Source organism: Sylvia atricapilla, chromosome 1 (genome assembly GCF_009819655.1).
Source record: "Sylvia atricapilla isolate bSylAtr1 chromosome 1, bSylAtr1.pri, whole genome shotgun sequence".
NCBI classification, from domain to species: Eukaryota; Metazoa; Chordata; class Aves; order Passeriformes; family Sylviidae; genus Sylvia; species Sylvia atricapilla.
The window spans coordinates 40,448,372-40,473,646 of NC_089140.1; the positions used below are offsets into that span (position 1 = coordinate 40,448,372).

General features: G+C 39.9%; 1 protein-coding gene across 5 annotated transcripts in view; it reads left to right on the forward strand.

Moving 5' to 3' along the window:
• The window catches only part of RBMS3 (RNA binding motif single stranded interacting protein 3), a 699,644-nt gene that overhangs the window by 261,057 nt on the left and 413,312 nt on the right, over nt 1-25,275 (forward strand). The gene's annotated exons all lie outside the window — the stretch shown is intronic.

A 25,275-nucleotide genomic window follows, 5' to 3' on the forward strand; every position in this document is an offset into this window, starting at 1 on the left:
ACAGAAGGGAGCCGGTAGGCAGAAAGCAGGCGTGAGAGAGGCAGGAAGGTTACTGTCTGCCCTTCCATTTATTTCTTTATTTCTTTTAATTTTTTTTTTTTCCCCGAGGGCTGCTGGCGTCGGCTAATTCCTTTTATTGTTTGGGGAGAACAGTGCGGTTAACGCTATCGTAACAGCGGGCAGGTAGCGTGTTTGTTATGACATGGGATAGAGATTGCTCTCGGCAGCATCGGACATGAAACACTTTTGGTGGGTCTTCCAGTGATCTCTACGGTTTATTCACAGCTTGAAAGCATTTTGCTGTTAGAAAAGCTGTCTGTGGCAACTCAAACTTTTAATCAGCTGAGGAGGAGATGCTGTGGAGCTCGGAGGAGAGCTCAGAGCTAACCGTCTGTAAATCTGGTGGAGTTTGTTTCAGTGCATTGCACTGGTTTTAATATTTCATTAAATATTGAGGGTGATATGGCTGTACTCTGGTGCATTTAAAAGGTCTAGAAATAGAGGGTAACTACTTTTGGAGAGTGCATCCAAGCGCGGACGCTTCTGTTTTCTTTCTCCTTTTCTTAATATTTTTAAAAATGCCAGCAGACTGGAAAGCAGGCCGGCCTCTCCTAGAGAGCCTGAATGAAGTTTATGCTACCTGGCCATGAGTTAGTTAATTAAAGCCTTATTTTTTATAATGCCATTGTATAATAGCCTGCTCTCTGAAAAGATTTCCTGTGAGACTAAAGGACAGTAACAAAAGAAAGCCCTAAACCGAAAGTTTGCAAAACCTGTCAGGACACTGAATTTAGAGGAAAGAAAAAGGAAAAAATACACATCCAGAGCCACAGATTAACAGTTTCAGTAAATAAGTGCACATCCTTTCGGAGGGAGAAGCCGAGGCAGGGCGCACACGTGTGCATATGGTACTGCGTGCACGTATACCCATTGCGCTCCTGTGGCACATTTAACACATGGGACATTTGATGCGTGCGACTGTGTGTGGTGAAGTGCCACAAGGGAGGCTGACTTCTCCAGACTTTTGGTTTGAAACACGTTGATCCGGCTGCGGTTGTGAAAGGATAAATTATATTCCTTGTTAATAAAAATTACTTTCCCGTTAACGTTTATAGCCTGACTACTGCATTATATAAATTAACTAATTGTAAAAAACTGCGATTCAGGCTGGTTGGAGTTGTGATGACACCAGAAGCTGACACTCAGTATGATTACAGCCTTGTAATTCATGGCGGGCTTACCTCTCACTTCTCTACTCTGCTGTTTCTTTCACTGCATCATGCAGTTATTTTTTTGGTAAAAAATTAATCCTTTTTTAAATTTTGTATTTTGACGTGAAATTTATCATTTCTTACCCCTTTCCTTTCAAGGTCAATCCAAGTAGCATTTTACCTTTGTGACCGTTTAGTGTGTAATGTTGCTGTTGCAGCAGCAGCAGCCCGTCACTAGCTTGACTGCAATATTGCCTATAGCTTTAACTGTTTGGGGGATTGGGGGACGCAGGCTGATGCTATTCCTCAAAACCTGGCAAGCCAAGGACATGAAACAATTGATGGTGTTTTTTTGAAAGAACAATAGCCTCGAGTATTGGAGGAGAAATATTGGACATTCCATCCCTTTTACTCATGTAGCTTACATTTTGCCAGTTGTCCTTTTTCTTTCTTTTTGTCTTCATTTTTTTTTTATTTTTGTAAAAATAAGCTTTTTGAGAAAATTAACCTTATATCTGAGTTTAAAGTAGATAAGTAGCTTTTCTGTACCATGACTTTTTTAACCCCTTACTTTAAAAAATAATTTAAATGCATTTTTATAGCCAGTATATAAAATTATCAACCCTGTGAAAAGTCATGTGCATCAGTCTTGGCACACTTGCACTATTATAGTAAGGACAGGTAAAATTTCAAATCGGTGATACATTTTATACGCCTTTTTTTTTTTTTTTTTTTTTTTTCTTATTTCTTATTTTCCCTGACCCACAGTTAAGGGCGTACATGAACTCTAAATAATCAACACACATACACGTGCACACACACACACACATATATATATATATATATACAGATGCAAGTATTTCTCTTCTGTAGACCATAAGACTTTAAAGTACTGCAGACAGGCAGCATCTGGATTTTGTTACCTTAAAGCTAGCCATCAGCTTCTGGGACATTTTAAAGCAGTTAGATCCATTGTATGTCTAAAGCTAATAGTTGGGTAATCAAATAATCTTGTGGTGGAGAGCTGTATCTTTTATCATCCCTATTGGAGCAACACGTATAAATAAACCTTTGTATGATTCCAGCCGGCCTGAGAACTTCAGCTTCTTATTTTCCAAAAACTGCTCTTTGTACCAAGCATGGTAGGATTCAGCTCTACAGAAAGAATGTGTTTTTATACTCATAGTCATGCATGCTGGTGGGGGGAGGGAGGGTGCACATTCATTTGTAATTAAGAAAGAAATTCTGGGCTTTCTTACGGCATTTCTGTACAGCTTCTGAAATTCGGAGTGGCAGCGTGTTCAACAGGCAAAGTTTGGAAATTCACGTTCCCCAGAGCGTTTGGGTGAAGTGCTGCTTTTGCTTTGCTTGTTTGGTGGGGTTGCCTTGGCTCTCCTTTGAGAAGTGCCGCATTACTGTACATCACGTCCCTCTCACGGGGGAGCACGGAGCTGCGCAGGGCTCCAGCCTACGGTCTGTGTGTGTGTGTCTTCTAACGTGGCCAGCGTGTTGTTGTGCAGAAAGGGTGTAAATGAATAGCTATATGGGTAATGGGATTATAAATAGAAAAAATGGATTCCATATGTTTGTCTGATTGCTTTAACTTTTTAGTGTTTTGTGGCCTTTTGTGGAGCACAAAGCATGCACTCAGTCCATTTACTTGTTCTACTTCATTATCAAATGCCACCACTGAAGCTAAAACTTTAATTCCATGTTTAGGAAAACCCACTGTCTTCCAAAAAAAGAGAAGAAGGAGAAGGTGTCAATCCTTATGAGACAATTGCCTGGAATTTAGTATGTCTCTTAAGGACAAGCACTGAGTTTGGGGCAAGACACAACCTTATTTCTGTTTTGGTGTGATGCTGTCTGACAACTTCAGTTTGAACGTACACTTTTGGAACTTCTTTAGGTGGATGCTGAGAGTAGGGACAAAGTCCAATTGTCCTAGGAGGTTATTTCAGAGAAAGTCTTTCTGATTACTGTTGTAAGGGAAACATAGCCTAGCGTTCTTGTTGCAAAATATATTGCATAGAGATGGTTCAGCTCATGTATATCTGATGGAAATCTGTAGTAGTTTTATATTTTAGTTTGAGGTGTTAAGAGAAGTTCCTTAGTTGCATCCTTGCTGATGGTGTAACTACTCAAACAACTGGTTTACAGGAGTATGTTGCAAATTGTCACGTAGAATGTTAATGATGCCAAATCTTGCATTATGGTCTGAATTTCTTTCTTTTGTTTCTTGCTTGCCAAAGCAAATTCTTTTCTCTTTGCCATTTAGCACAGAAGAAAACAAAAACAAGCACTATGAAATATCATGTAATGATGTGAAAAAGGGGAAAAAATATTAACTCTGGATATCTTTGGAAAATTCTCCTTGATTTAGTAGGTGATGTGTTTTATCTTTGTCCTCTGCAGCTTATGATTAGACCTCTTGCTGGGGTCAGCTTTCTTTGCAAACAGTCTACTGAAGAAACCTGAATCACTTGGGTAGAAAGGAGGAGGTGCCCCAGTTACCTGTTGACAGGAATTGTTTGGTTTGTGATCTCTATACCTGCACTCGGGGTAAAAATGTGCCAGTTAAGCAGCTATTTCCGTGTGGTTTGCTTTCATGCATTCTCCAGATATTTCCTACTTATTAGTCACGGTTTGGGTCTGGTAGTTTAACTCTCATGGTGTTGACTCTGTAACCCAGTCAGATGGTAGAAAGACCCCCAAACAAGAGGCAGTGTTTACAGTACCCACAGTACCTCTCCGTCTCTGTGTGCCTGATGCAGGTGTGAACATGTGCAAAGGGAAGAAGTGTGATTTCCCAACACCTACCTGAATAAACCCCCATCTCTGTGGCTGTGAAAGGGATGCAAACTGACCTGCAAGAGGGGCTTAATGGGCCTGTTCCTGAAATGACAGATACATGCCCCAGCTGAGTAGAAAACAAATTGGAGAGTTCAAACAGGTGTACTCAGAAGAGTTTAACTTTGTTATACTGACTTTATGGGCATAGGTTTGGGTGTGTGTTATGTCTCTTTTTGACATTTTTTAGGTCATCTTTTGGCACGAGGGAATTGGAGACTCCCTTCAGTTGTGTGGCATGAGCATAACTTCCTCCTTGCTCCATCACTGTCTTTTAGAAAATGTGCATTTGGAATCGGTGCAAAGCTCTTGCCTCTCTTCACCTTTTACCTACCAATCCCGTGGTCTTTAGTCACTCACGTTTCTGTTTAGCGGGTTTACGGCATTCCCCACTTTTGGCCATCTGGCCGTACAGAAGGCCTTGAAGAAAGCGTTCCAGATACGGAGATGCCTGACAGGGCTTCTCTGGCTGGTAGTGTTCAGATTGTGTTTGGTGCCTGGTGTGAAGCAGGGGTCAGGTGTAAGGAGTAATTCATCAACCACACACTGATTTCAGGCTGCATTTCCAACCATCTGCAGCTTGGATCGCTGCCAGAGCTCAAAAGTCTAGCTGGAGCCCATGTGATTGTGCCAAAGTAAAGGCAAACACTTACAAATAGAGAAATGCATTTCTAGGAATGAAGTTTGTTCGCATTTAGCCCCTGTTTGATTCAGTATATCACAGCATGTTTTAAATGCCTCAGAGAGCTGCCCAAAAGGAATACGAATTCATTTAAATGTATTTTAGCCTGGCTATGATTTTGATGGTAGTATTAATATCTAGCTCTAGTATTTGCCAATTGGCTGAAACAAAAATGAAGATAAAAGTTTTGTTCCTCTGCAAAATGCTTTCCATTTATCTTTGCATGCCTTGATAAAAATACTTCTGTTGTTTTTAGGGACATGATGATATATATTAAAATGGTCTTAAATTTCTGATTGATCTTCCTTTCATGTTTGCTTAATGCAAGTTTGTTTAAATTAGAAACTAACCAACCCAAAAATACCCACAAACAAAAGCACTAAATAAAAAACAAAACAAACAAACACAAAAACCAAACAAAACAACAAACAAACCAACAACAACAAACAAAACCCCACACCAAACCTGTGGAAAAGGATTATTCAAATTTTTACTACTTTAAACACTTATGTATTATGATATTCTATTGCTGTTTATTTTGCAAGCAGATATTTTATTTCTGTAACAAAAGATGGAAGTTGCATGCATTTGCCAGATGAGGCTACAAAGATCTTGCTGTGGCAAGTGTGTTAGTAGTTATAATTCAGATTGCCTTTTACAAGGTGCCCTTTCAAAATAAAGTGCAAGTGGTTCAGAGATGAACTGGTTTGGTTTTTAATGGATGAAGTTCTTTCAAAGAAAGCATGTATGCTTGCAACTATCTTGGTAAAAATCATGAGAATGTCAGTTCTTAAATCTCCATGAGTTAAAAAACAAATAAGAAATTATGTATTTCAGGTAGGATGTCTGAGTTCATTTCAGGTCTTGCTGTGAGTAGCCTGTACAGTATTCCGTTTGCATATAATTGCAAGCAGACTTTTCTGGTTCAATTTTTTTTGGGTGGGAAGTGAATTTTCCACTATCTGTACTCCAAGCAGGGTCTGAGTTTGCTTGCAAACAACCCCATTCTGGACTGTCCAGGAAGAGAAGCAGACTTTTTAAAAAAGCAAATAGGTGGGTTTTTTTTTTTTTTTTTTTTTTTTTTTTTTTTTTTTTAAAGAAAATAATTTTAGTTCTAGAAATTGTATGTAGAGGAAAATAGTTAATGTCTCAAGAATTTGCTTCCAGTGCTGCATTAAAATTGTGTTTTGTAACAGCCTCATCAGCTACAGCTGTATGCGATTAAATAGTGTAATATCAAAAGCATGTGTGAATAAGAGCTTTTATGATATAGTTGTTCCATACCGAAGACTGCAGATGGGCAGAGAAGGGAGACAGAGAACAGTGATTTACTCAGATATTGTCAGAGCCTATACTCCGAGTATTCCTGCAGTGGTGTTCTGCAGTTGCTTTCTCACTCATATGGGCAAGATTGAGTAACAAAGGGAAGGTTATAAGTAAAACAGTTTTATAAACAGAGCTGTTATAAACAAGCAGGTATCAGCTCAGGAATGGTGCCCACTGATGCAGAATGATGTACTAATATTTTAAGTAAAGGATTAACAATCACATTGTTGAATAGAAGTTATAGTGAGAGGGATCTGTTCAGATTCCTTTGAAAAATCAATGAAAAAGATTCAGTTGTCTTCAGCAAGACAGAATCAGGCCCACAAAGCACATACTGATCACCATGGCAAAACCAGGACAGCTGAACAACATGCAGGTTAACAAAACCACAAACAAGTAACAGCCACAAAAGAAACAAAAAGAGTAAATCAAAACGATTCTACACTGTGCAAGGAGCTGAGGACATACCTCATCTGATACTTAACAGCATTTTGTGTTTGCTGTGGCTATAATTTCTATTTAACATTATTTATCATGATTTATAATTTTAGAGAATGAGCGGCATAAACCAGATGTTTTGTCTTTGTCTGTTGCTGTCTCTGCCAGTTGAGATACAATTTATACAGAGGGGAAGTCTAATTGCCATAGGAGATGTCTCACACGGAGCCCAGCGCCTATAATGAAGATTAACAATTTCTGTAAGAGACTAAGTGGGCTTAATCCACAAGCAGAAGTATCAGAGAGCTGGTTTTGCTTTTAGTTATGTAATTTTTAAGATAAAAATACTGTGTGGCCTCTTTGAAATTTGAAACAAGTCAGTTTTCTGTGTAGGTCTTTTCTGAGGATACAATGTTTCTAAATGGAGAAGTTAAGCAAAGGTTGCTTGTCCTATCTGTCGCTGCAGATTGGAAGCTCCCATCAAATTCCTCAGTCATACTGGTTTTTTATTTTTTATTTTATTTTGTTGGTTTACAGCAAAGTCTAATCTTGTCTAGGAGAATTTTTTTTATTAGCTGAAAGATTTTGGGTCTGACATTGTCAAATAAGAGAGAGATTATTTTTTCCTGCTTTTTGGGTGGAAAGACTTTTTTCCCCCCCTTTTCTTTCTTATTTATCTTGTTTGTTTTGGGGCTTGCTTGCAACCATGGTGGAAATAAATTCCCTCTTTGCTTATTTGTTGTAAAGTTAACTTCAGCATCAAATGTGTTAGTTTATTAAAAAGTAAATATTTACATTTTTAAGCGCTTCATTTGTGGTATATTTATGCAGATGAAATTGTTTGGACAGATTTTTTATGAGGGTTCCTCTGTTAATTGTATTGACTTCATTCAGATGCAAATGAATTAAATAAACCACCTGACATACATAGATCATAGTAGAAGCCAGAAGACGCATAAGATTGCATGTTTACAATGTAAAGCACTCTGATATTTTCTTCCTTGTTGGTGTCTTCCTGACACATGTTTTATGGTTAGTACCATGTGGCTGATGATGATTTATGTGCTGTCATGTTGTGGAAGTGATGTCACTCCTGTGTGATTCAAATATATTAAAGAAGATAAGTTGTTGAACAGATTTTTGTTTCCCCCTTCCCCAAGTATAAATCAACCAGCGGTTTCCTTTTATTCTGTGAGTTTGCATTCATAGACTTAATCCTGAATCTGTGCTTAAATAGTCCTCTGCAGAACCTGGGAGAGTGGAGAGGGGAAGTCTTACTGGTGGACCAACATGATGTTGTTGTATTTAACTGATTGCTCATTTGGCTTCTGTTCTGCTCCCTGACCCACCCACTTTCCCAGCCCTTCTTCTGCCCGGCTATATTTAGGGACCAGCCCGGCGGAGCCGTTCAGAGCTCAGTATGGACACTGCACTGGAGCCTGACCTTTCTGCCTCCTGCTGATGGGAGATGGCAGGACTGGACCAACCATCGAGCCTCGTGTGTCTGGCCTGTGGGAGACTCTGGTTATTTGGAACAACATGTGATGCAGTCTAGTTGCCTTCCCTGTTGAGAAGCTGGCAACATTTCTGCCAGGATTATGGGAGGGTGAAAGGCAGGCTGAGAATGCAGTGGATAGGGCAGGATTTTTGATGTGCAGTCGCAGAGCTTGCAAAACCTTGCAGTGGTGCATGGGTGACTTGTGAGATAAAGGGACATTAGGGGACTTCAGATGGAGGCGTTTCACCAGAGGATGAGATAAGGGAGCCTGGTGTACCGCTACATCACAAACGGTTTTAAAGCTGGGTATCCATAGTTACAACAGGAGAGTTAAAATCTAGATTTCAGGGACTCACCTGGTGTAATGTCCTCCTTCCCTTTAAAGAAGAAAGTGTTTGGCAGTTCTTAAAGCTGGAATGATGTGCCTGTGTGAATTCCCCGGTGCTTAGAGAGCTGCCTGTTTAAAGTTTGCTCTATTTTCCCCTCTTGCTCTAATTTTTCAGGCTGTGGAAAAAAAATGGCATTGCAATTCTTAGCCATATAAGGGACTTGTTAGTTTCTTTATGTGGTTGGGAATTGTTTCTCCTTTTGGTCTTCAAAGGCTGTTGCTGCTGAGTATGCTTTAAAGGGAAGGAACTACTTGCTTAGACAAAGGCTGCAATCCTTATTTCTTCTCTTTCTCACTTCTCTCTGACCTTTTATTGGGGGACATGCCTGTAAATAAATTTTGCTTTTAGTGTCATGCAAGTTGATGGATACTTTTACAAAGAGAGAAGCATAATGGGAAATGCAGTCTTCATTTCTGTTCTCTCATTTTGTAGTGATGAATTTGGTTTGGTGCCAGTTAGTAAGTACATGACCTTTTCCCTACATCTTTTGATTCATGACAGGGAGTGTCAGAGCCGTGTTAGTGATCTCTCGTTACAGCTTTTAACAAACTATGAAATATTAAAAATGAATTAGGTCATTTGGAGCTCGGCTAATATGTCAGTGATGCAGGGTCGCGATTTCATATTAACAAAGCATAACAAACAACTTAAAATACAAAATTCATATTTTTGTGAACATGGACAGCAGGGACATATCACTTTAAGTCAGAACATTTTTATCTTGAAAATGTAATCTTTTAAAGACCAGCTAAACAAGATATTTTGTAAAGATGGTGTTATCAGCCACATTCATTTAGTGCTCATTCCAGAAAATCGTATCAGCCTCAGCTTAATTGGAGTTAAGTTTTTCAGTGTATTTACTTTAAGATCAGAGCTGCTGACAAGATTTCTTTAGTATCAGCTGAGATGTGGCTGCACAGCTGTCAATGTTCTGCTTAGCTGCTGTACACAACCCGATAATCTACCCCATGTAACTGAATTGGACAATATACACTGGTTTGGTGTGCAAATGACACTTCTGGAGTTGTTTCGTGGCAGGGAGACTGGTGATAAAAATGTACTGTGAACGGTGCAATGAATCAGGTAAAAAAAAAAAAAATAGGACTGATAGCTCTTAGACAAGCCTCTGCCTGGTTTTGCATTCATGAAAACTACCTTCAATACGACTCTATACCTGCAAGACATCAGAAAAGAGTCAGAGGCACTGCAGTCCTTCAGATGTTTGACAAAGCGTGCAGCAGGACTTGGTAAGCTGAAAGCTTTACCTAGGCTGTATTAAGATGATGTTTACTGTGTCAATGTCGAGCTGCACTAAGTGTACAGTTAAACAATCCTTCGTGAAAACAAGCATAAAGCAGACATATTGCGTGGCCTTCAGCAAAGCAGCTGGGAACTTTCTGCCTGGGGGAGCATCGCACTCTTTGCATTTCATGTTTGTGCTCTTTGTGTCTCTTTTAGCTTTTGCACCCTAAAGAAACACATGGGTTGGTCCAAATATTTCCATGTCCTTTTTGGTGTTGCCTTTACCGTGAGTGTCAGCTCGGGGTGCAAGATGGGGTAACAATAAATCTGGCTGATGTATGGTGACTACACAATGGCAGTAATAATACATGTTAATCAACGACATGTCTGTTATTGCCTCACAGATACAGGTGTGCAATGCACTGAGTTGTCTTGAATTTTGAGATTATGGATATGATTCCTGTCTCTAGGAACAGCTGTGAGAAAGATGTAGACTCCTGGCCCACCAGGACATACTTGTTATCTGTGTGATTTAGAAGCCTTGCTGGCCACTCAGTTTCTGCTTTATATCTCTGCCATTTTATGAAATCACTGTAATTGTATACAGTTGTCCCTGTGCAACATGCAATTTCCTGTAGTTTGAAAAGCTTTCAGCTTAAGATTGTCTAAACTTAATAGCATAAACATTAATTTACTGTGTTAGATGGGTTATTGGGTGTTTTTAGCATGCATAAGTCTGGCAGTAATTGTGCTGGACAGAAAAAATAAGTTTTGTTTCCTTCACTGTCTGCCCTGCTTTGACTTAAATGGATCCCCGGTGATGGTAATACTTAGCGTGTAACAGTCATTTCAATTTTCAGTGGGCTGTGTAAACATTAACTAATCTTCAGAGCCCATTCTGAAAGGTCCTTAAACACCTTATTTGCTTATGCAGTGGCTGCATGCAAATAATGACCTCAGCTTTCAGAAGCCTGTACTGGATTGTCAAGAGCTGGGGGATAGACTTGTGTAGCATCCATACCTTCTCTCTTTGGGCAGAACCTGGAGGTGGGGAATGATGTTGCTGCTTTGAGCAAATGTGGTGCATGAGTGGTCGAAGAGTGGAGAAAAAGCTGGAAAAAATAAGGGGAAAGCATTTTCCAGAGGTGATGTGTGTGTTAATCTCTGGTTATCCAGAACTGTTGAGTGCCCACAGCTTTAGCAGATGGAGTTCTCAAAGACATTTGACACTAAACCCAATGTGACTCACGGAATTACAGAGCACTTTTCAAGACCACTTACCTGAGGAAAGTGCCTGGACCCGCCTGCTGGTTCAACATTACACCTTCCTCTTGAGCCTTTCTGCTGGGGAAGAAGACAAATGGAGCAGGGTGAGAGGGTGCACTTTCTGGAGGAGAAGGAATTTCCAGTTGTGGTCCCTAGCGTTGGGGAAGGAGGCTGACTGCAATCCTGCTAAGGTGGCTGAAAAAGATCTTCGTGGTGTTTGACCAGTGCTATGAGGGGCAGATCAGGGCCCAGTTTGCAGTGTTTTAGAGATTCAAACCGTGCTTGGCCCAAGTGTTTCTGAGAGACAGAAACAGCAGACAGCTGGACAAGGGATGCCAAGGGCTTCTTCATTCTTCCAAGTGAAAGAAAAATACCACGCTTTCAAACAGTGCATGTGCACAGCCCCGGTCCCACTGGCACTTGCCAGATTTGTCAGGCACTGGTGGGAAGGTTATAGAAAAACAACTCTCACAATTCCACCAACACTGTGCAAGGAAACTGGTCTGTGTTCGAGTCCTTCAGGTTAATATTTCAAATCTACAGCACCCTGTTAATCACCAAGGCAATAGCAAAGAAGTTATTTATGGGTGGGTGTTAGCTAAGTAGTAGTTGATAGATACAGAACTGTCACAGCCAACTGGCTTTGGTTTTCTCGTGCCTGATGTCGTGTGCCTTGCCAGGACTTATTTTAGATTTTCTGTTGTCATTACTCTTTTTATTCCTCTCACCTTGGCTTGTAGCAGTATCATATGTGCTTCCCTCTCTGTTGTGTTGGAAATAGTTGCATTTTTAAAAATCACAGCTTGTTTGGCTCAAAGGTACTTCATGGATGGGAGAGAAACGATGATATTCTTGATGCTGATAACTTCTTGTGTCCCAAGGGTTTTGTTTTAAATATGTGAAAACACTACAAACAAGGGTTGATTATTGGTGTTTTAAAAGTGAACAAGGAACTGTGCCAATGGCCACAAAGATGTAGATTGTGATTTTACAATGTGTGTTGAGGAATGAAGTAGGACTGCCATGCTCCAGCAACAGCCGATGAAGTAGGCGTTTATGCTTCATCTCTCCTGGTCTTTTAGCAAGGGAGTAAATTATTACTTGTTTATTATTTCTTAACCTTCAGTGGGTGATTTCCTTTCTGCACTAGTCAGCTATTTTAAAGTAGAGATAGGTGGATTTTATTTCCTTCCTCCTCTTTCCCACATTCTCATTTGCTCTCGGGATAGATTGTCAGGTAAGTTCCTGCCTTCTTTTTTACCAGCGTGAGAGTCAAAGAGGTGATCTGAAGGTTAGGTGACAAGGACAGACTGTGAAAAAGCTGAGGCATAAGGGCATTATTACCATGAAATGAATGTAAGGAAAGCTAGAAGCCTGATTTCTATTCTACAGTTTGTTCATCTTTTGTAATTTAGCAAATCTACTTCTTTACCAATGTCATTATTTTGATTTTCCCCCCCTTGTTTTGGTTTTCTTCTTACCCTTTTGAGAATTCTCTTGGTTCTCATTTTTCTTTCACCTAATTCTAATATGTATACCATAGTGTGTGTTCTACCATTTGAACATTAAAATTTTTAATTTTTTTTTGTTATATATAGATATTGCTGCTGCATTTCCTAAGCCAGTCATATTCTTCCTTTTTTTTTTTTTTTTTTTTTTTTTGGGGTGGTGGGGAGGGGGAGGTTTACTGTTTGCAGAATGCCTCTGACTGTGCAGTTTGGTTTTGCTGAGCTGCATACAAAGCCAGGGTAAGAGATAGTCCCTGCCTGCAAGAGTTTATGAACAATGTAAATAAGCCTCACAAAGCTGGGTAGGAGCAGCAAAGGAGAGAAGTGAAGTGCCTGGTAGGAGGTTGCGTTGCAAAGCAGTGCCAGGGCCTGGATGGTAGATGGCAAGCACTGTTTACTGTTTACCCATGAACTGTATGCTACCCCATCACCTTGGGAATGAGTCACTCTGCCTTCTCAGGTTATCCGGTGCTGATTTTTTTTTTTTTTTTCATTTTCTTCCCTAATGCTTAGGGTTTCAGTTGCATGGAATCATTTCTTATTCACTACCTTTGTGCTTACCTGGGCGTTAATTTCTCCATCTTTGGTGTTTGGTGGCCAGTCTCCCATGCATTGTCTGGCAGATTTTGGGTGTTTGCAAAGTGAAGGAAGCCCTGGAGTGGATTTCTGGAGTTGCCTGTGTCGGTCGAGAGGCACTGAACAGACACAGTCCTTAGCTGATGTTGCTGTTAGTTGATGTTACGGAGGAGGTAATGGAACTGGACAAAAGAGCAAAGCAGTTGAGGTCAGTGTGAGACAAGAAGTCTATTCCCAGCAGATGAGAGCTCTGGAAATATCCTGGTGTGCAATGGCTGGGGGCCCGTGCTCCATGAGGATTAGAGCTGGTGTATTTTCATGCTTGCTTCCTGTTTCACCGGGGCTGTAAGGCTGCAGGAGAGCCATGCTGCCCACAACTGTTCGGTGCTTTTGAAAAGTAAATACTCTGGGGGAAAGGCATGCATGTGTCTTCCACTTCAGCAGGTTGGCTGCTGGTAAATGCTGACATTTCAAAGGGACAGTGCTCTGTACAGTAGCTTGGGGCCCCAGAGCCAGAAGTGCTGGTCACCTGCAGCTCCTTTTAATTTCAACTAGAACCATATTGTACTTTGTGCTTTTGAAGACCAGGAGTTCCTTAGGGCTTAAATGTTACCCTGTTTTTTGCTTTGTTTTGCTTTTCAAATAGCGCTTGCAAGCTGACAGGGAAACCTCTCACTTTTGCTGTATTTTTTGTAGGGGAAGAAAAGAGAGTTGGGAGACAAAGGGAAGAAGTTGGAGTCTTTTGGGGTGGTTTTGTTTGTTTATATTCTTTTTTTTACTGCCATGAATAGAATGTATTTCCTCTCTTAACAAGTAACTCTTCATTTTGTTAATGGCGTGATGTTAATGATTTAAATAACTTTATTGATTATTAAGCTTTCACAATTTAGATTGGATAATGAAGAGGGATGTGATTTCTTCCCTTATTTCATTTTAATTTTTAAAACGGTAGCAACTGGGGTGCGCAGACTGCCCCAACATGATAATTTGCTTAGAAAAAATGCAACAGAAGCTTCTCTAGCAGTTATGTGAAGTTTATTTTTCTTAAACATGCATTTTGAGAAATTCTGACTGCTTTGGTCTGTTACCAGCTCTTCTAGTTATATTAGGTAGCAGAAATGTGTTTTTCCTAAGATCCTTTAGTTAAAAAAGATCTAAATTGTCAAAATGTGTGTTTGTATATGTACCAATCCTAATCTCCCTCTAGATTGCAGGGAAAAGCTTGAATGTCTAATCCAGATATAACTAAAAGGCTCAAAAGTCACATAGTGAAAAGCAGAATGCAGTCTTCTAAAAAGCTTGGGATGTAATATCCAGCCTCACCAGAGCTCTCTATGTTTAGGTGAAGGTTGCAGTGCAGAGTATTTCTTGAGTTTATAGAAATAGTAGAAACAGTAGAAAACTGTAGTTTTACCACTCAGCTGATGATTGGCTCTTTTTTTTTAATTAGACATGCATTTTGAAATTCTGGGTTTGTGTTTCATATTGATGCCAAGTGCTGCTGTATCTGTTGCTTACTCAGCATTTACAGTGAGAATATCCAAAGCAGACAACTAGAAAGAAAAAAATCATACCTGATTTGTTTAATTGTATTAATTCTCTTCCCACTGAGGTTGGTAGAAATGATTTATTGGGACAGATGGAGTGCTGGTGTTGGGAGACTGGTAACCTGTGAGGTGTTTTCCCTTTGGGCCCCATCCTGTGGTCCAGGTGTGCTCACAGCTGAACAGTGCCTTGTAAGCAACTCTGCTGAAACTGCAGCACTCTGTACAGGATGAGGAATTATTCCTTGGGAATAGGACTGTCAGAATTTGGCCTTTAGGACAGAAATTTCATTTTGTGGGTGTATTACAAACAAGAGAGAGTTAAAAGATGAAAAACTGCTTCTACATAGAAAAATAATACTGTTTCAATTTAAGCCTTGGTTTAGTAAGCTTTCTTGGAAAGAAACTTGTTCCTGAGGGCATTTTATCTATTTTTCTCTCTCTCTCTGGGTTTTATACTGCTGCCCATCATGGCAGTATCTGAATGCTTTCTATGTAGAGATTGATACCAACTTTGAAGTCCCCAGTGAACTGTGCAATCTTTGACACATCTTTCTTTAGGGAATGAGAAAATACACCAGGTGAGATTTTTTTATAAAAAAGTACTTGTATTATGTAATTTTACATTCTAGTAGTATTTTTTATATATATTGTTGTTTTGGAAGATGTCACTTTTTTTTCTTCTTCTTTTTTATGATTGGACTGAGGTTATGGGGTACAAGAAGTTCAGCATTACATTCAGAATACATTACTGACTTTTAAAAATGTGTTTTCCTAAATGTCACATCAAGCAGATAAGGGAGAAGTTATCAAATATCCAGTGTTACAGAGGTTTTCTTTTTTGTTCAATGTTATCTAAATTGTTTGAAAAACATTCAAATATTATTTGCACTTTTACGGGTGATGCATACCAGATCTATATCAGCTAATGTAAATTGTTAGATGCAATCTTTTACCTTCTAAAATTATTCCAGTAGGAGTAAATATTTAAATTAATACATAGAACTACGTTCTTAGAACAAGAAAGATTACAATGAGAGGATTTACGAACTGGTTTAGATATTCCATTCTGAGCCATTTCAATATTAGTCTTATGTGGCTAATCTGTCTATCTAGCTATGTAGTCTGTTTAAACAAGGTACTTGGCTCTTCCCAAATGATTTCAAAGAGAAATAAAAATAACATCATTGTTGTCTCTCTTTCTCTCTACTCTGTCAGAGGAACACCTTGATTAGTTTATATTTAGTTTGTATGCGTGGGTGTCTTCCTTGGATGTGAACAGTAAGAAATTTTTGAAGAAACTCAAATTGTAATAATGAGTCCTGTGGTTAATTCAGAAGATGACTGATTGTGTCATCATTGCTCAGTTGTTGTTTTTCTAGAGCAAGCTGGACCCGTCCCACTGCCAGCATTTATGAGTGCTTCCAGAGGTGTCCTAGTGAAGATAGAAGTAGTCTGTGGTAACTTTTGAGTGAAAAATTACTGGTGGTCATTTCATAGCTAGAGAAAATGGAAGGTAAACCACTTATCATTAAGACATGGATTTGAACTAGGCTGTGCATTTAGTAGGCAGTTTTTTTGGAGAAGGAGAAATTCTGGTAGAGTTCAGGAGAAGTGGGGAGAGCAGGGAGGATAATCTTGCAGTGTGAAATTTCATTTCCTCAGTGTGCTGATAGCATTTTGTTGGAAGGTGTGCGGTATGAGAAGACCTCATCCAGAGCATGCTCCCTTCCTCAGCAGTGGAATCAAATGGATTTACAGTACTTCCCGACATTTCTCAATGACTTGTATTATAAGGAGGCGCAAGGAATTCCTACCTCATGGGGAAAGATGTGTCTGAGGAAGCTGCTGAATCCCTCACCCTTGGCTAGAGAGGGTTCTGCTACGTACTTGTGTAGATTATATATATACTTGTTCATGGTATGGTGAAGTGGAAAAAAATAAACGCAAATGTTTCTGGTTCTTTATTTTTTTCCTTCAAGGAGGGCCTGCTGTGCGTCCCCCATAAGACACTTAGTTTTAAACATATAAAGGTGAAGGAGCAGAGTCAACTCAGGTGTGAGAGGTCCATCTGAAATATCTAAATTTTTTGTATTACCTTTTTTTTTTCTTCAGCTAGTATTTTAATTGAACATGCTCTTCAAAGGTGTTAAATATACCGCATGAGTTAAGTCAGTTTTTACTCATGGGTTCAAGAAGTCAGCCTGTGTACTCTTGTTTGAAAAGCTGCGTAACCTTATCTTATTTTTCACCGTTGCGTGCCCATTAGGTCTGGTGGGAGCTGCTGGGTGCATGATATTTTTGGAAATCAGGCCATCGAGGTATGTTTGGTTATAAATATCTGTAAGCTAATTAGGCTTTAGAACGATGAAGGTTCCCAAGCAAAACACATCTTCCTTCCCTTTGACTAGTAAAAAGCCCAGGTCAGCTTGGATGGGTTCCTCGCTGGCGCGGAAGGACGGCGTACCCACGTCTCAGTGCGTTCTTTGAGCGAGTTTCCTTTTTGAGGCCTGTGAGTCAGCAGGGTTTTGAAGTGGATGAGTCATAGACAAACTAGCTGAATGATGGTTACCAAGTGGGTGGGGGAAGCAAGGATTTTATTCTGGGAAGGTGTAAATGCAGACAGAGGCCAAGTCTGGAGGTGAAGGAGGCCACGGGATAAAAGGCATTAGCCGATAGGAAGCACTGAACCGGTGTTTGATGCTGGCTGCTCTTTGTGGTTCGCTGCAGCCATGTGCTTCCTCCTGGCTCTGTTTGATGCTCCTGTGCAAAGTCTGTCCCCTTCTTTGGGAGCAGATGTTCCAAATGAACAGTGGATAATCCTGACAGATAATAAAGCGACATTAACTTTGCCGAGAGCCAGCTAGTTTCTATCCAAGAGTTAGATTCTGACCAGAAGAGAAATGGAGCTAGTCTGTGCTTCATCCTTTTCAGTCACACAGAACATAGGCCTTTAACATCTCTCTGACTGGAACAGGTAGCATCAACCATGCCTGTGCAGAGCAGATTCATGTGCCAACCCCTGAAATTAGAGACAACAGTGGCATATATTGTACTGTCTGACAAATCTTCTTGGACGGCTTAGAAACAAAAATGCAGATAACGTGAAAACATCCTGTTCTGGACAATCCCATTTACTGGTTGATGGAAAACCAGAATGTCACTCCAGAGCATCCCTTTATGTGTTTCTCATACGTTCCTGCAACTCCTTATATTGTAATGTAATTTGTAATGAGGTTTCCCTTAAGGTGTGAGGATTTTTTTGTTACACAGTATTTTGTAGTTCAACAGGAAACCAGAAAATATGATCATGTGTCATTGCCTCTAGAGCTACTGCTGACCACATATCTCTGTATATTAGCAGATGGTGATAAAATCAGAATTTTTTTTTGTGTGATGGAGTGTTCGCTTAGAATGGGATAACAGAATAGCTGTCAGTCAGAGAGCTGTGAAAGGAACTGAAGAGCAGTGGTTTAACAATCAGCCTCTTGCAACCCTGGCTCTCTTTCCCTTCTCCCCAGTATGTTCAGATAGAGTAGAGAGAGTAAATACTTCAGTTGATAGTATCCTGAAGTGCTCAGATACTGAAGGAACAGGCTGTGGTCATCAGATTCAGCTGTCCTGTTTCCTCTCCCAAATGAAAAAGCTTTTATCAGAATAGTATATATAAGTACTTTTCGTTGCAAGCTCGACTCATTCTAAAACTATTTTGAGTACAAAGTTTATGTTGAGTCTGGATGTAGAAAATGTGAGACAGTGAACTGAAGGGCGAGAGGCAATTGAATACATACTCTATAAGAAATATATAGAGAGATTTAGTAGAACAAAGAAAGGGCAAATGGTTGAAAGTTGGAGTCAGTAAAATTCAGGAGATGACAGTGCATGTTTTGAAAGGCAATGGTTATTTACTACTGGAACACGTTGCTGAGGGATGCAGCAGATTCCCCTATCACTTGAAGTCTTTAAACTGACATTGGGTCTTTCTCATTCATCTTTGCTGTGTTCAGTCCAGGGCTTTCTGGGTTATATGTGATGACTTCTGTTGTGCAGAAGGTCAAACTAGACCATTGTAACGTTTCTCCTGACCCTTAACCGAGGGTCTATGAGCTGTGACAACTTGTATCATTTGAGTAAAAAATTCAATTGCCAGTGGTAATGGAGGATATGTAGAGCCAAATCTCAAATTGAATCCAAGCACTGGGAAGAGTGGATGTGCATGTGAGAGACACCTGGCTTCCCTAACTTTTGCATTACATCTATTTAGATTTCATTTAAGTCATGCTCCTTTAGCTATGCTCTGCCTCTCACTTGGCCCATTGCATTTCAGGGAGTGTTGATGGCATAAATCACAGGCTGAACCTGTGTAAAGGGAGGGAGGATTCAGGACAGATTAACAGAGAGAACAATATGTAGGAAAGCATGACTTTAAGTGCCCCACACTTAGGGGCTTTATAGCATTTCTGACTCTTTGATATATAAATTATATCAATTTAGATTCCCTCATGCACCAATAGAGTGGGTAGAACAAGCTCTAAGGGAATCTGAGTGAGCGTAAGTGGGTATAAATTACATTACCTTACAGATTGCCTCTGAATTTGGCCCAGGTTCTTTCCTTTATTTTCATTATGTCAACTTTGCTGAAAAGACTATAATGCCAATGCACAACTGGCCTGACAGCTAATGAGATCTTTCTACCAACAATAAATCAATCAAGAAAGACAATGCTGCTCCATGTAAATACTTCTTTTTATGCACAGAGTATTCAGATTCCCATTAAATTTGGAACAGTGTGCTAGTAGAATTGCATGTGAAGAAGTACTATAAAAAGTGCTAATTATTCATAAGCCACCTGGTTTCCTCTTTGCTCCCCAGCTAACCGTGTTCTGAGGCTGGGGAAAATTAGAAGAGGAGTAGATGGCACAATAATGCTGAAATATAAACTTCTGTGTTGAAAACAAGTCCAAGTGATTTTAGGAAGTTTTCTTTGTTTATGGTTGTTTGTGCTCCCCAAAATTCCTGCAACAAACAAGGTTAAAAGAAAAAGTCAAGAAATGAACTAGTAACGTTTCCACTTTTGGAGACTGAAACAAAGAAAATTTTAACTGTAGTTCATTAGGGAATAGAATGGATTTTCCCTTCTATTTATTATTGAATAGAAGAAAAATTGTATTTGTATGTTAATTAAGTTACAGTAGAATTTGCTTTAGGAATAAGTTACAAGCTATGCAACTTATTTCATCTCTCAGTTCAGAATATATTGCTAAAAGGCTAAACTCTATTCCAGATTGCAGTATTGATAAAATGTTTCTGTACCACTTCATTATGTTTTAGAGAATTTTTTTCCTTTTCTGATGTCAGCATTTAAGAATTAGGAAACTGTTGGATAGGTAGAGCAAGGAATTCCTGACTGGTCTCTTCTTTTACCTTTTACCCTGCTGTATGAACTGAAGAAAAACTCACCGTTTTGTCTTCCTTTTCTGATCTGAGGTTGGCAAGAAGGCCTATAGAATCTTATGAAAGATGTTCAGAGATACAGTTGATATCTTTTTTTTTTTTTTTTTTTTTTTTTTAATATTCTCAGGTGGTGGGAGCTATATAAATGCAAACTACCCATATTATTTCCTATCATATAAGATTTTCAATCGTGCTTCTCCAGAATCCCTGTGTTCTCTTGAATGATGAAATTGCAAATGTTCCATGAATGTCATTGCAATTTATTATGATCTTTCATTCAGAGCATTACAAAATGATTTGCAGATGCAGGTGTTGCTAATGATTTTTCAGCCACCCTCCTAAAAGATTGGAGAATATAATTGTCCCTGTTTCTATAACAAGGAGGAAACTCCTTAACTAAAATGAAGAGACCAGCTTGGAAGGTGAGTTTGTGTTGCCTACTACATCTTCATGGGGCTCTTTTATTCTTTCTTCCACGTTTTCTGTTATTTTTGCTTAATCCATTTGCTGTATGTGGGAAGTAGAATTTTTAATTTTTTTTTCTAACGTACAGAAGGATGCTTCAGATAAAATGGAGGGGATAAGGGGGAAAAACAAATGCTGCTTGACAGGCCTAAGTAAGTATCTTGCAATATTTAACTGTGGACATCATGGCTCCTCCTTTGTTATCTAAGGACTCTTAAACCTCTATTTTATTCCTAAAAAGTACTTCGGCAGCTTCACTTGCAGTACCTTACAGATTGTTTCTGATTTTAGTTCCAGAAGGTCCTTTGTTAATAGGAGGCATTATGTATGACTTTTATCATGGAAGTTTTGAAGGGGATGTGTGGGGAAACATTTCTGGCTGTATCTCGCACAGTCCTTTGTTAAGCTTCTTGGTGAGGAAATCACTGAGAAATCGAAGGTGTAAATGGAGGCGCATACTACAGGCACTAAATGTTTGAAAATGCACAAGTCTATGGAACTTGTTGGTGAGTTGGATCCAAGATCCTGGTGATAGGAATGACTCAGTAGAAAACAGACAAGATTCCTTCTCTCTGAAGGACTGAGCAGGTGTAGTTGGTCCTGGTTGCACAGAGATGCAGAGATTGTTTCCCTGCAGCCTCAAATGGAGAAAGTACTGTAAAGCATTAGCTGCAAATGAAAGTTTTTTCCATAGGGAAGACCCCATGGGTGAAGGTTGGTGCAGTCATGACAGCTCTCTCTTGAGGCAAATCCTCTTAGGCGTTTCTGTATAAAGGGATACAATTTGAAGCCACATGCCAGGGGGAATAAGTCAACTGGGATGGCTCATGTGGGTGATGTCAAAGGTATTTTAGCACACATGAGGCTGTGATATTTTTGTTGTTATTGTCTTTTAAAGTGAAGCTGTACATACTTTGCTTGTGGCAGCTCTCTGAAGGTTCAGTGGCTCACTTTTTATTTGATTTTGATTAAAATCGATGTTTCTGCCAGCGGTAGTGATCTCATGAGTGAGATACCTGAGTTTGATTCCTGGATTTGATTTTTCACTGTTGTATGGTGAGGGGAACGCCTGTTTTGCTCTAGAAGGAAGGCAGAGCTTCAGGTCTCTGTGCAGCAGCCCTACTAGGGGTGGGGTGGCTTTGATGGACTCCACAGGAGGGGTCTTTATCACTAATTAGCTGTGGATATATGCCATGTAGGCATTCCCAGCAACCTGAGCTTCCCAAGGACAGAACAGGCAGGGTCTGTGCAAGTCCCTCATCCCTCCCTGATAATCCTATTTAATGTTAATAGGCAAAAATCACGTCTTGTGGAGAATAGAGTACTGTGCCCTAGGTTTACATAGACCTTTGTATTTCTCCAAGGGCTGAGAACAAAAGGTGGTCCTTTTTTGACTCAGCAGAGATGAAGATGGCAGGTTGTGAAGCTCTTGTGGAATTAAGCTGGGCTCTGTACAGCAGTTTGTTGCTAAAGTGTGTTCTCTATTAAGAAAGCTGAGCCAGGCTTAGTGGCTTAGATAAACTATCCAAGAGTTGATGAAGTAATTAGTAAATGTGCGCTGTCAGACCAACTAATTTGTTTAATTTTGAACAGGCAGTGTTTATAGTTTTATTTAAATCATCTTAAGAAGTGGCTGTCCAGAGTCATGGCAGGATCATGATCTATGCAGTGCTGCAGACGAGCAGACCTGTTCCCTCCCTTTGCTGCAACAGTACTGAGCTCTGTAGAGGACAAGTGCAGCCCTACCACACTGCTGTTTCATGGCTATTTAATTCAGTCCTAGCGTAGGAGGTAGTTCTGTCCTTTCTGAAAGCTGCTCCTTCCCTGGTGCAGACATTTGCATTGTGTGGCTCCCCAGTGAATCAGGCTAGGGAGCAGATAGAGTTGAAAGCTCAGGCAAGTTAAGGCATTCTGGTTTCTGTCACTTTTTTTTTTTTTTTTTTTTTTCCCCCCTTTGTCCTTGGGCTCTCAGAGTCAGCTCAGCACATGGCCAAACAAGCATTAGAAGTGGCATCCAAGAAGGAGTACAAATACCCAGCCAAGGAAGGTACTCAGGGCAGAGACAACTTGCACTTTGGGCAATTTATTGGTAACAAAACTGCAACCTGAGTTTACATGCCTGTTTGTGTAAATTGAATAGTTTAGTGACTTCTGGCTCACGTTGTGTTTAGGTTCTCCAGGGTCCAGGCACAAAAATGTCAGAAGCTTCACTATAGTGACTGAGTCTTTCAGCTTCCTGTGCGGTTCTTTGCCAAATTAAATAGAGCCAGAAATCTCGGCACCAGCAGCTGTAGGGAGTTAATCCCACCCAGATCCAGATTAGCCATGGCACATTTTTGTAACCATAGGCACGACAGTTTAGTGTAGACAGCTGTTGTGATAAACCAATCTGGGAATCCTGCCCTCATAGGAATGTTTGATGTGTACTGGTCACAGAAGTTGTTTCAAAGTTAAGGTAAGACAAACTGGTAGCCTGGATAACAGTTGCTTTTTTTTGTTGGTGTTGTGAAGGCAATACTACGTGGGTATCAAAAATGACATGAATGATTTTACTTTAGAAGTAGAATGAATTTATCTCTCTACCTGAAATTATATTGGTACGATGCCGGTACTTGTCTCCTGTGTCGTGAGGACAGTGCCTATTTGCTTGTCCAAAAGAGACTTGATACAGAGAGACAACAGGTGTAGAGATAAACAGCCTGCTTCCCACCCTGACCAATATCCTATTTTCAAAGAGGATCTTCTTCCCTCCTGCGTTTGCTCTTGTGGCCTGTGTCGGCTTCATTGTTGAATATTTTGTGGAACAGAACGACAGGGATACTTGAAAAATAGGGTAATGTGGTGATTGTAGACAAGGATGATTTTTGACTGGCTGAATGGGGGTAAAACTTTTAAAATTGTTTGGAGCTGTGATGATGGGTCACCTTGGGTAGTTGCATGGCTTGAGCACCAGACTTTCAATCGCAAAACTGGGGATTTGATGACAGTTTAAGAGGAAAAACCCATATTTTGCCATAGAGTAATGGCATGCTAAAAGTTCACCGAGATTCCAAATGAGAATTGATCATTTCATTGCAAAGAAATCACTGAGGAATGGCCTCCAAAAGACTGAGCATGCAGTGCCAAATATTCAAATTGTTAAAGGCTGGGAGTATGATCAAGGGTAGTTATCTGTATGTTTCCTCTGCTCCTGTCCTCTCCTTTTGCCATCTACTTCTGCTTACTGTTGAAGACAAGATTTGGGGCTAGATGGAAAAGTGCTATGAACTGACATAGCTGGTTTTGTGACTTGATGGGAGAATATTTTTAGAATTAGCAGAATCCAGTAAGTAGAGTATTGTAACCATAGGCACAAGAGTTTAGTTCAGACAGCTGTTCTGATAACCCAGTCTGGGGATCCTGCCCTCGGAGGGGTGTTGGTGTACTGCTCACAGGAGCTCACGAGGTCGTGCTGAGCAGGTTTGATAGCTACCCTGACAGGTGGTCTGGAGAGGGACCCATTGTCTTCTCAGCTGTGCCATTAGTGTGCTGTTCAGCTCAGGACAAGTTATTTCATCTGTTTGGCTCCACTCTCTTGTTCTCCTGACACACACCCTTTGTGTTGCCATTTCAGTTGCCATCTCTGTCAGCTGAGGACTTTCTTAGCCCGTGCTTGTGGAGTCACAACTGAGGCAAAGCGTTTCAAAGACTTGGCTTTGCACTGCTGGAAGTTCTGCCTCTCAGCAGAATTTCGTTGTGGCTGCACGTTAAAGCAGGTTAAATTAAACTATCCCGAAGCATTGCCATTCAAATAGATTACACTGACTTTGAAATTGTAATAGTTGAGGAGCACACATGTATCAAGTAGGAGCCGGTAGTGTCCCCAGGTGGTCTACCTCAGCAGCTTCCCTTTGTGCAAATGGGGTCCCCCATGTTTTGCTTGGTGCTTTGCCCAAAGGAGCTCTCAGTCCATTTGCTTGTTGCTGCTCACTACTCGAGTAATAATAATGATAAATCTGAACATCTGAGTAGAATCATTTTGCTATTCAACCTCTGCTGCTCCTTTGATTAAGGAAAGATTTAATGCTTTAATTTGAGACACGTTTTGTTAAAGAGTAGAGGGCTTTGGTTCACATATTTATAAAGGGGTGCACTTCCTCAGCAGAATGGAAAACATTCTTTGGTAGGAAAGGATGTTGAAAGTACAGGCACTGCCTGCAGCTGATAGATTTGTTCTGGGCTTGTATTTATCATTACGAGTCAACACAAAAGAAAAATGCTGAGGATTTCCACAAACAAGGTAAATTATATTATTTCCCACATTTTTGTTGAGATTGATGCAAAACCTTAAGCTCCATCTGAGTAACTTCTTGATGTTAGGGCACCGTGGTGGGATGATTTTTTGTTTGGTTGGTTTGGTTTTTTGTTTTGTTTGTTTCTCTTTTTAATTTTTGGTACTTTATGTTAGTTTGTTTCCTTCTCAAGTGATTGTATTTAATGTCAACAATAATTTTAGAATAATGTTTGCAAATAATATGCAACTTATATAGAATTAAATTTTACTCTACTAGGTAATTTGAATTGCAAATATGAAACTCCCAAACAAACACCAGTAAAACTCACTTGATGATTTGACTTCCTGGTCTGTTTGAAAGACTGATTCTGATAGCAAAGACAGATATTTTTCTCCATTCTTTTTTTTTTTTTTGTGTGAGGGAATAAAAGTACCTATTCTAGAGAAGAGAAATAACATTTGTTATATAAACTATTGGTCTTCTATCTACAGTTTGGCATCATGATTTTATCAGCACTATACAGAGTCACTAATATGACCCAGAGCTTCAACT